The sequence below is a fragment of the Rhinopithecus bieti genome, unplaced genomic scaffold (genome assembly GCF_001698545.2).
Source record: "Rhinopithecus bieti isolate Rb0 unplaced genomic scaffold, ASM169854v2 scaffold_10379, whole genome shotgun sequence".
Taxonomy (NCBI): Eukaryota; Metazoa; Chordata; class Mammalia; order Primates; family Cercopithecidae; genus Rhinopithecus; species Rhinopithecus bieti.
In genome coordinates this window covers 966,783-978,763 of record NW_016806591.1, presented here as the reverse complement: position 1 = coordinate 978,763, position 11,981 = coordinate 966,783, and the positions used below count along the sequence as shown (strand labels likewise).

Below are 11,981 nucleotides of genomic sequence, written 5' to 3'. Positions count from 1 at the left end.
ACAAAATATTGGAGGCCTTTATCTTTTTTCTTGCTCCCTTTCTATTATCTGAACACTTTCACCAATTATTTCTAAGAAAAACTTAGAATTGCTGAGACTTTTAAATCACTAACTTAGCCTCATAGCTTTTGCCAGAATTTTTTTTTTATGTGTGCAGAGATTGCATTTGGCTATATACGGTGATCATAATGAATATATGATGGAAGGAATACTTAAATTTAATAAAGAATAGTCCTTAGAAAAGTCTGACGATGGATTTATTTGCTACTTGTTTCAAAGCCACACGTTAATGATCCATTTAAAAACAAATGCAATGCATTTGCTTGAACAGAATTTTATTATTTATGCCTTTGAGTATAGTTTAATTATGTACTACAGACAGATGATGTTGCTATTATATTTTATTACTTTAGGAAAAAGTGTAATTCTCTTTTGTTTTAAAAAGCTAAAAAGTTGTTGCAACTGTCATATTATTTACACAGATGGCCTAAGAAATATTTCAAGTTTTCCCCTAAGGAAAATGTTTTCCTATTCCTTTGAATTATTGAGAAAAGTTTCAATTGTTTAAACATTTTAGTACCCCCTGCTAAACCTCTGATTATTTCAGTTCCTTGGCATAAATAAAATGATAATCTACTCATTTAGAATTAACTACAATGCATTCTCCAAGGAATCCATAAATAATGATTTTTTTAAGTTTTTACAATTTATTGACTTAAGTTGTACAATCACTTTTGACATAATTTATTGTTTGTAATAGGAGAAACAGACATATAAAACAAATGAAAATTAACTTAAATATCTGATACTGGGTATATACCCAAAGGATTATAAATCATGCTGCTATAAAGACACATGCGCACGTATGTTTATTGCGGCACTATTCACAATAGCAAAGACTTGGAATCAACCCAAATGTCCATCAGTGACAGACTGGATTAAGAAAATGTGGCACATATACACCATGGAATATTATGCAGCCATAAAAAAGGATGAGTTTGCATCCTTTGTAGGGACATGGATGCAGCTGGAAACCATCATTGTTAGCAAACTATCACAAGAACAGAAAACCAAACACCACATGTTCTCACTCATAGTTGGGAACTGAACAATGAGATCACTTGGACTCGGGAAGGGGAACATCACACATCAGGGCATATCATGGGGAGGGGGGAGAGGGGAGGGATTGCATTGGGACTTATACCTGATATAAATGACGAATTGATGGGTGCTGACGAGTTGATGGGTGCAGCACACCCACATGGCACAAGTATAAATATGTAACAAACCTGCACATTATGCACATGTACCCTAGAACTTAAAGTATAAAAAAAAATAAAGAATAATAAAAACTATATATATATAAAAAGAAAAAGTTTATAGAGAAACTGTGGTCTGATCAGCATTTTAGAAACAGTGTAGGGTGGTCAGCAGTTCCTGGGGCAGTGCAAAGGCAAACCAATTTCTGTAGTTTCACCTTGAGCATGAAGTGAGTAACTGTCCCCCTGGATAGGCTGAATGAAGCTTCCCTAAAAGAGCCTCCTTTGTCATATCCCATAACTTCCAAATGGAGGATTCAGCAAATTGTAAAATCGTTTGCCCTTACTTGTGGCTCCTGAGTTGGCAGGGCCTTGTTTAAATATGTTACAACTCTGAAGCAAAACAAAACAAAAAAATAGCACAGCTACAGTTCTGTGCCACATAAGTTCTCCTTGTCATCCTATCACAAATGAAACCCAATTCTAGGGTGCACTGATATCCCTCCCAACATAGAATGCACCCCAGAATCTCATAAAATTGACAAAACGGTACTTTATAAAATTGCTCTTGCTTAATTAATCACTGCCTCTGTGCCAAGCACTGTCTCAAGTGCTTTATATTTATTGTCTCTTTAAACTTCATAACTCTAGGAGTTAAATGCTAGGCAGCAAAGTGGCATTTAAAGATAGAACTGGTGCTGGAGAGGATATGGAGAAAGAGGAATGCTTTCACACTGTTGATACGAGTGTAAATCAGTTCAACCATTGTGGAAGACAGTGTGGAAATTCCTCAAGGATCTAGAACCAAAAATACCATTGACCCAGCAATCCCATTACTGGGTATATACCCAAAGGATTATAAATCTTTCTACTATAAAGACACAGGCACATGTATGTTTACTGCAGCACTGTTCACAATAGCAAAGACTTGGAACCAACCCAAATGCCCATCAGTGATAGAATGGATAAAGAAAATGTGGTACATGTACACCACGGAATACAATGCAGCCATAAAAAGGATGAGTTCATGCCCTTTGCAGGGACATAGATGAAGCTGGAAACCATCATTCTCAGCAAACTAATGCAGGAACAGAAAACCAAGCACTGCATGTTCTCATTCATAAGCAGGAGCTGAACAAGGAGAACACATGGACACAGGGAGGGGAAGGTCACACACTGGGGCCTGTTTGGGGGTGGGGGGCAAGGGGAGGGATAGCATTGGGACAAACACCTAATGTAGCTGATGAGTTGATGGGTGCAGCAAACCACTATGGCACATGTATACCTATGTAACAAACGGGCACGTTCTGCACATGTACCCCAGGACTTTAAGTATAATAAATAAACAAACAAATAAATAAATAAATAAATAAATACAATAAAGATAGATCTTGTTTATACTTTATTATTCTCAGTTCCCATATTTTGAGACAAATGAGATAGGGATAATTTATTTAAGTACCCTTTGGTATTTGTAGTAACAGTTGTTATTCTTGGAAACAGTATGTATCAAAATAATGTGTAGGCATTGTAGAAAATTTAAAAAGCGCAGACGAGCGTGAAGGAGAAACTAAAGATTACCTGTAATCCCGCCTCCGAGAGAAAAGTCACTAAGACTTTCTGGTTTCATGGTGAAAATCTTTTTGGTTCCTTTTTCTCTTTTTGACATAACACATATACAACATAATACATAACAAATTGTATCATACAAAACCCTTCAGCTTCTTATTATTATTACTACTACTATTATCATTATTATTTTGAGACAGTCTTGCTCTGTTTCCCAGGGTGGAGTGCAGTGGTGCGATCATGGCTCACTGCAGCCTGAACCTCTGGGGCTCAAGGGATCCTCCCACTTCAGCCACTCAAGTAGCTGAGACTACAGGCGTATGACACCCAGCTATTTTTTGTATTTTATTTTTGTAGATAAGGGATTTCACTATGTTTCCTATTCAGGTCTTGAACTCCTGACTTCAAGCTATCTGCTTGTGTAGGCCTTTAACTTATAAAACACTGTTCACTCACTGTGTAACTTGTCATGTTACTGAAAATTTAAATAATAAGGAATACATAGAAAACAAACACCAATAGCAAACCTTTAAATGATGAAAGAGAAAAACTGCAAAAGTACTATAGTTGGATCTTTAATTTTTTGACTCTTCCACAGGCAACCTCATATACTAGAACAAACAGAATCCTTGGCTTAATAAATGAGTTCCAATTTTGATTCCATTACTCAGTAACTAGCTGGTTGTGCGAAGTATCGGGTTGGTGCAAAAGTAATTGTGGTTTTTGGAGTTGAAAGTAATGGTCAAAAACTGCAATTACTTTTGCACCAAGCTAATAGCTAAGAATATTACCTAGCCTCTCTGAGCTTCAGTTTTTACATGTCTTTGGATAGCTTACTAATAACCATCTTAAATATTGAGCCTGGCCACAAGGCAAATAAAGAGATTGGCATAGAGTGTTTTGCATCGTAAAGAACATAAAATATGATTTTTAAAATAGTTCCTCATCCTCAAGAAATACAAAAACTTTTCCCAGGATTTATGTGAGTGGAGATAAAGGCACATTAAAAATATATTTTTGTTGATATTGGGAACAAATTTAAAAGAAAAATATAAAAATAAGATAAAACATTGTTCCAATATAATTCAACATGAAAAGTTAGTTTTTTTTATTTTAATTTTAAATGTTATAGGAATTACAGTCAGAAAATGATAAACTATTTAGATTCCATAGGCAAAACCCTAAAGTATAAATTTGTTTAGAGTATAAACACAAAATAAAATTTAGAGACAATTTATAAAATCTAATGAAGCCGAATATAGAGTTGAGGCATAGAGTAGAAAATACAGTGAAATATTTCTAGTGTTACAGAGAAATGGAAAGCATGGTTGCTGTTAAGAAGAAAACAAAGAGAAAATTTACCCATAGCAACCCAGATGTTTATCTCCTTTGTTTGACAAAAGTTGCTATATTGATATATTAGATGGGAAAAAATAAAAGACCACATTTCATTTCTCGTGAACAAAAAAGAAAGTACATGAATTTTGATTTTCAGACTTTCTGACCCCAAAAGCATTGAACTTTCTTTGAATTTTGATATCTTTATAATTTTAACGTTACCCAAGACAAATATTAGTATAGCTTTAAAATGATGAAGCCCTTTGAAAGTAGTAGCCAATTTCTTATACAGTCAACTCCACTAACTACCTCAATACTGTAATGACTTACATTTTTTTACTTTGATTTAAAATGTAATTTCTTTTTAATGAAATCAAATGCCCTTGCTCCGTTTTTCTTGTGCTGGTTTAGAGTTTGACCTTGTTTGTTTTAGCTACATCCATTATACTTTTACCACGTTAGCCCAGACCCATTAAATCCATCTTACCACACAGTTTCATCTCATGTGAAGACTATGGATTCTTGTTTTTTCAGCTTGATGTTGGCTCCTGGTCATTATTTTTTCACCAGTGATTCATTCAGCCTACTTTTAAAGCTTTGAGGATATTTACTTAGGCAGAATGTAGTTAGTAGAGTAGTAAGAATGTAAAAATAAAATGCAAATGAAACTCAAATTCTGTTTCAGGACTTTTAGAGATTTCACTGTGATTATGTAATAATATCCCTTTGGCAATGAACTAGTTTTTTTCATAATGTTTATGGAATAAACAAAACATTTTTAACTGTCAAATGACTTGATAGGCAGGCTTGACTTTGATATTGTAATGAATTCAAATTTACAGTTAGTATTTTTCTTTTTTTCACTCCAAAATGAAAAGTTTGAATATTTCAAACTATGTTTGTGACCCTCTACATTCTTACATTTATATTCTTCCTTATTGTATATTTTGTATAGATGACTTTCATAATCTAAGCAACAAGTGTATAAGGTAAATTCTTTCTTTCTGTTTTAAAGTGATGAAATTTAAGCACGAAAAATGTAAATGGCTTGGTAAAGTTCTTATATCTAGAATCAGCTGTAGTAAATCCAATCAAATTGCTCTGATTCTAATTCTGGGTGTTTCTTATAACTCCAGTGTTGTTCCTCTAGTTCTTTGACATCGACATTTTTCCTTGTCTCCCTTCTTGTGTTCTTCTCTTTTTCCCTTCTTCTACTTAGATTCATTCTGGACACTATGCTAGAAGGAAATATTATTTTCCTCAGTGCAGTTGAGCCAGTAATTTCTACTAGGACTAGAATATTTTGCATATAATCAGTGATAGGCCAGAAGGAAAGAACTTTAAGAAGAGAAAACTCTGGAAAGAGTGATCAAAATATATAGAGCATTCAGTTCAATATGAGCTTTGACATATTGCATAGCATAGTCGTGTCAATATTTTCTCAGGTTTTCTCTCTTCGAGGTATTTCTTCTGCCCTAATTTTGACACATTATGGCGCTAATCAGATACAGTAAGCTATACTCTGTCTCTCCTCCAATTTATTCTTAATCTATTAAGCCCTTGTTCTTCAGTTTAACGTTTTACTAATGACTCTTTAAAAACAATTTGACCCCTGAATATTTTTTCTCAAAGACATATGTTATAAATAACATATATGTTTATCTCAGAAGATAAATAAAACTCAGAGATACAATGACAAGTATAAAAAACAATTACATAAAATCTTCAAAATATCGAAAATAATCATTAATATGGAATTATCAAAATTTACTATCAACAGAAAGACCTGCTTCTAAAAGGAGGTCTTTACACGGAAGGAACATTATCTATGACATTGATCCAGTATTGCAGAAAAAAAGAAAAAAATGAATGTTGTCTGTTTAAAATAATAATGACATGCTGAGGTTTAAAATAGGAGAAATTAGAACATATGACATCAATAGCACAAAATATAAAAAGGGAATAAGTGTGGTCATAGCATTATAATATCCAAATTCTAATATTGCACAGTTTAAATTAGACTCTAATATGCCAAGGAATATTAAATAATATGCTACTGTCAGATAAACAGAACAAAATATAACAATAAAATTATACTGATGTAAGCAAATGAAGTGAAATAAGGAGAATTATAAAAACAAATGAATTATAGAAAGAAAAAAACATTAAATTATAGACATAAACTGAAATCCATCACTAATCACATGAAATGGATATTGAGCATATTCTCCTGTTTAGAAAACACAATCAGACTCTGGATTAAAACAATAAAATAGCATAATTAACAACTATTTAAAAATTACAGATACAGAGACAGAACAGTTGAAAGTAACGAGATTGACAATTACATGAAATCAGGAAAACTAATTTACTTTTAGCAACAAATATTTCAAACCATATGCATGATGAGACATAAAAAGGGCATTTCTTTATGAAACAAAGCACGGATTCTACAGGAAGATATAACAATCCTAAATGTATCTAAGTATCAATCAAAATTTAGCTTTAAAGTGCGTAAATTACAAAGTTGATAACATGTGTACAAGAAATAAATAAATCAATAATAATATGAAAAAATTTAACATACCTTTTAGTTACTGGTGAAAATATAGAGGAACTAAGGACATAGAAGATTGAAAACTTGTTTAACAAACTTTACATAATAAGCATGTATAGACTTCTGCATTCAATGACTGCGCATTATCCCTGCTTTTAAAATTACAAATAATAATCATAGACATTGACCACATATTGAAAAATAGAGAAAGCCTTAATACATTTCAAATGATGGGAAACATAAAGAGCATTTTCTCTAGCCTCAGTGGTATGAAGTGAAAAATCAGTTAAGAAATTCTAACTCAAAATCCCCAACTGTTAGCAAGTAAAACAAAACACGTCTAAATAACCCATGGTTTTTTAATGATATCACAGTGGAAATTAGAAATTATTTTAAATGGAATGGAAATAAAATTGTGGCACATACAAGCTTGTAAGAATTAAGTATGACATGACTTAGGGACAAATACATGTATATAGTTAATATATACTTTACCTGCATATTTTATAAAAGACAGACTGAATATCGTGTCTTTAAGCATTTATTTCAAGGGGCTAGAAGATAACGTGAAAAATTAAACTCAGATAGAATTAAAAGAAATATGGTAGAAATCAACGAGTTAGAAAGCAAGTGTAGAATATAGATATATCAATGAAGCCAAACACTAGTTCATTAACGTGCTAATAAATTTGATAAATCAATATCAAAATTAAAAAATGAAAATTAGGCCGGGCACGGTGGCTCACGCCTGTAATCCTAGCACTTTGGGAGGCCGAGATGGGCGGATCACGAGGTCAGGAGATCGAGACCATCCTGGCTAACACGGTGAAACCCCGTCTCTACTAAAAATACAAAAAATTAGCTGGTGTGTTGGCGGGCGCCTGTAGTCCCAGCTACTCAGGAGGCTGAGGCAGGAGAATGGCGTGAACCTGGGAGGCGGAGCTTGCAGGGAGCCGAGATCATGCCACTGCACCCCAGCTTGGGCTGCAGAGCGACACCCCGTCTTAAAAAAATGAAAAAAGAAAAGAAAATTATAAATTGCAAACTTCAAAAATCAAAAATTTTATTTCTATACCAGTAATACAAATATGAATAATTTCTATGGCAGCTGTATGTAAAACATTTGAAAATTTTGATAGAAGTGAAAATTCTGTAAAAGCCCAAGCTTACCAATTCTGATCCAAGAATAAATAGAAAATGTGTAGAGCTTTGCCTATTAAAGAAATTGAATCTACAAGTGAAAATCTTCAAAAAGGATAGATTTAGCAGTATCTTTTTCTATTATAAGTAACAACTAACATCAATCTTACAAAACAATCTTTCAGGGGATAGTAAAAGGGTATACCTCTCACTCTTTTTCATGCCAGCATAAACTCTATACCAAAATCCGATAACAGCATTAAAAGATATTAGATATAGGCCAATAACAATCATAAACAGACATGCAAATAATATAAAACACAGCATATCCAATTGCTCAGTAATGTATAGAAAGTACTATAGATCAAGGCTAAGTTTCATTTCAGGAATACAAAATTGCTTTAATAATCAAAAAGCAAATAAACATAATTTATTACATTAACAAAAGAGATAGATAAGCTCACACAAATAGATGCAACAAAAGGATCTGACATGCCAGGTGCGGTGGCTCACGCCTGTAATCCCAGCACTTTGGGAGGCTGAGGTGGTCGGATCACGAGGTCAGGAGATCGAGACCATCCTGGCTNTTTTTGGGGGTCAGAAAGTCTGAAAATCAAAAATTCATGTACTTTCTTTTTTGTTCACGAGAAATGAAATGTGGTCTTTTATTTTTTCCCATCTAATATATCAATATAGCAACTTTTGTCAAACAAAGGAGATAAACATCTGGGTTGCTATGGGTAAATTTTTCTCTTTGTTTTTCTTCTTAACAGCAACCATGCTTTCCATTTCTCTGTAACACTAGAAATATTTCACTGTATTTTTCTACTCTATGCCTCAACTCTATATTCGGCTTCATTAGATTTTATAAATTGTCTCTAAATTTTATTTTGTGTTTATACTCTAAACAAATTTATACTTTAGGGTTTTTGCCTATGGAATCTAAATAGTTTATCATTTTCTGACTGTAATTCCTATAACATTTAAAAATTAAAATAAAAAAAACTAACTTTTTCATGTTGAATTATATTGGAACAATGTTTTATTTCTTATTTTTATATTTTTCTTTTAAATTTGTTCCCAATATCAACAAAAATATATTTTTAATGTGCCTTTATCTCCACTCACATAAATCCTGGGAAAAGTTTTTGTATTTCTTGAGGATGAGGAACTATTTTAAAATCATATTTTATGTTCTTTACGATGCAAAACACTCTATGCCAATCTCTTTATTTGCCTTGTGGCCAGGCTCAATATTTAAGATGGTTATTAGTAAGCTATCCAAAGACATGTAAAACTGAAGCTCAGAGAGGCTAGGTAATATTCTTAGCTATTAGCTTGGTGCAAAAGTAATTGCAGTTTTGACCATTACTTTCAACTCCAAAACCACAATTACTTTTGCACCAACCCGATACTTCGCACAACCAGCTAGTTACTGAGTAATGGAATCAAAATTGGAACTCATTTATTAAGCCAAGGATTCTGTTTGTTCTAGTATATGAGGTTGCCTGTGGAAGAGTCAAAAAATTAAAGATCCAACTATAGTACTTTTGCAGTTTTCTCTTTCATCATTTAAAGGTTTGCTATTGGTGTTTGTTTTCTATGTATTCCTTATTATTTAAATTTTCAGTAACATGACAAGTTACACAGTGAGTGAACAGTGTTTTATAAGTTAAAGGCCTACACAAGCAGATAGCTTGAAGTCAGGAGTTCAAGACCTGAATAGGAAACATAGTGAAATCCCTTATCTACAAAATAAAATACAAAAAATAGCTGGGTGTCATACGCCTGTAGTCTCAGCTACTTGAGTGGCTGAAGTGGGAGGATCCCTTGAGCCCCAGAGGTTCAGGCTGCAGTGAGCCATGATCGCACCACTGCACTCCACCCTGGGAAACAGAGCAAGACTGTCTCAAAATAATAATGATAATAGTAGTAGTAATAATAATAAGAAGCTGAAGGGTTTTGTATGATACAATTTGTTATGTATTATGTTGTATATGTGTTATGTCAAAAGAGAAAAGGAACCAAAAGATTTTCACCATGAAACCAGAAAGTCTTAGTGACTTTTCTCTCGGAGGCGGGATTACAGGTAATCTTTAGTTTCTCCTTCACGCTCGTCTGCGCTTTTAAATTTTCTACAATGCCTACACATTATTTTGATACATACTGTTTCCAAGAATAACAACTGTTACTACAAATACCAAAGGGTACTTAAATAAATTATCCCTATCTCATTTGTCTCAAAATATGGGAACTGAGAATAATAAAGTATAAACAAGATCTATCTTTATTGTATTTATTTATTTATTTATTTATTTGTTTGTTTATTTATTATACTTAAAGTCCTGGGGTACATGTGCAGAACGTGCCCGTTTGTTACATAGGTATACATGTGCCATAGTGGTTTGCTGCACCCATCAACTCATCAGCTACATTAGGTGTTTGTCCCAATGCTATCCCTCCCCTTGCCCCCCACCCCAAACAGGCCCCAGTGTGTGACCTTCCCCTCCCTGTGTCCATGTGTTCTCCTTGTTCAGCTCCTGCTTATGAATGAGAACATGCAGTGCTTGGTTTTCTGTTCCTGCATTAGTTTGCTGAGAATGATGGTTTCCAGCTTCATCTATGTCCCTGCAAAGGGCATGAACTCATCCTTTTATGGCTGCATTGTATTCCGTGGTGTACATGTACCACATTTTCTTTATCCATTCTATCACTGATGGGCATTTGGGTTGGTTCCAAGTCTTTGCTATTGTGAACAGTGCTGCAGTAAACATACATGTGCCTGTGTCTTTATAGTAGAAAGATTTATAATCCTTTGGGTATATACCCAGTAATGGGATTGCTGGGTCAATGGTATTTTGGTTCTAGATCCTTGAGGAATTTCCACACTGTCTTCCACAATGGTTGAACTGATTTACACTCGTATCAACAGTGTGAAAGCATTCCTCTTTCTCCATATCCTCTCCAGCACCAGTTCTATCTTTAAATGCCACTTTGCTGCCTAGCATTTAACTCCTAGAGTTATGAAGTTTAAAGAGACAATAAATATAAAGCACTTGAGACAGTGCTTGGCACAGAGGCAGTGATTAATTAAGCAAGAGCAATTTTATAAAGTACCGTTTTGTCAATTTTATGAGATTCTGGGGTGCATTCTATGTTGGGAGGGATATCAGTGCACCCTAGAATTGGGTTTCATTTGTGATAGGATGACAAGGAGAACTTATGTGGCACAGAACTGTAGCTGTGCTATTTTTTTGTTTTGTTTTGCTTCAGAGTTGTAACATATTTAAACAAGGCCCTGCCAACTCAGGAGCCACAAGTAAGGGCAAACGATTTTACAATTTGCTGAATCCTCCATTTGGAAGTTATGGGATATGACAAAGGAGGCTCTTTTAGGGAAGCTTCATTCAGCCTATCCAGGGGACAGTTACTCACTTCATGCTCAAGGTGAAACTACAGAAATTGGTTTGCCTTTGCACTGCCCCAGGAACTGCTGACCACCCTACACTGTTTCTAAAATGCTGATCAGACCACAGTTTCTCTATAAACTTTTTCTTTTTATATATATATAGTTTTTATTATTCTTTATTTTTTTTTATACTTTAAGTTCTAGGGTACATGTGCATAATGTGCAGGTTTGTTACATATTTATACTTGTGCCATGTGGGTGTGCTGCACCCATCAACTCGTCAGCACCCATCAATTCGTCATTTATATCAGGTATAAGTCCCAATGCAATCCCTCCCCTCTCCCCCCTCCCCATGATATGCCCTGATGTGTGATGTTCCCCTTCCCGAGTCCAAGTGATCTCATTGTTCAGTTCCCAACTATGAGTGAGAACATGTGGTGTTTGGTTTTCTGTTCTTGTGATAGTTTGCTAACAATGATGGTTTCCAGCTGCATCCATGTCCCTACAAAGGATGCAAACTCATCCTTTTTTATGGCTGCATAATATTCCATGGTGTATATGTGCCACATTTTCTTAATCCAGTCTGTCACTGATGGACATTTGGGTTGATTCCAAGTCTTTGCTATTGTGAATAGTGCCGCAATAAACATACGTGCGCATGTGTCTTTATAGCAGCATGATTTATAATCCTTTGGGTATATACCCAGTA

The 11,981-nt window shown here is 34.3% G+C and overlaps 1 long non-coding RNA gene across 1 annotated transcript in view; it reads right to left on the bottom strand.

Moving 5' to 3' along the window:
• Window positions 1-4,990: 4,990 nt before the first annotated feature.
• The window catches only part of LOC108532791 (uncharacterized), a 13,470-nt gene continuing 6,479 nt past the window's right edge, over window positions 4,991-11,981 (bottom strand). The window contains exons 2-3 of the long non-coding RNA XR_001886554.1: window positions 6,754-6,783; window positions 4,991-5,404 (exon numbers count right to left, since the gene is read on the bottom strand). This is a non-coding gene — a long non-coding RNA (uncharacterized LOC108532791). The remainder of the gene's footprint in view (window positions 5,405-6,753; window positions 6,784-11,981) is intronic.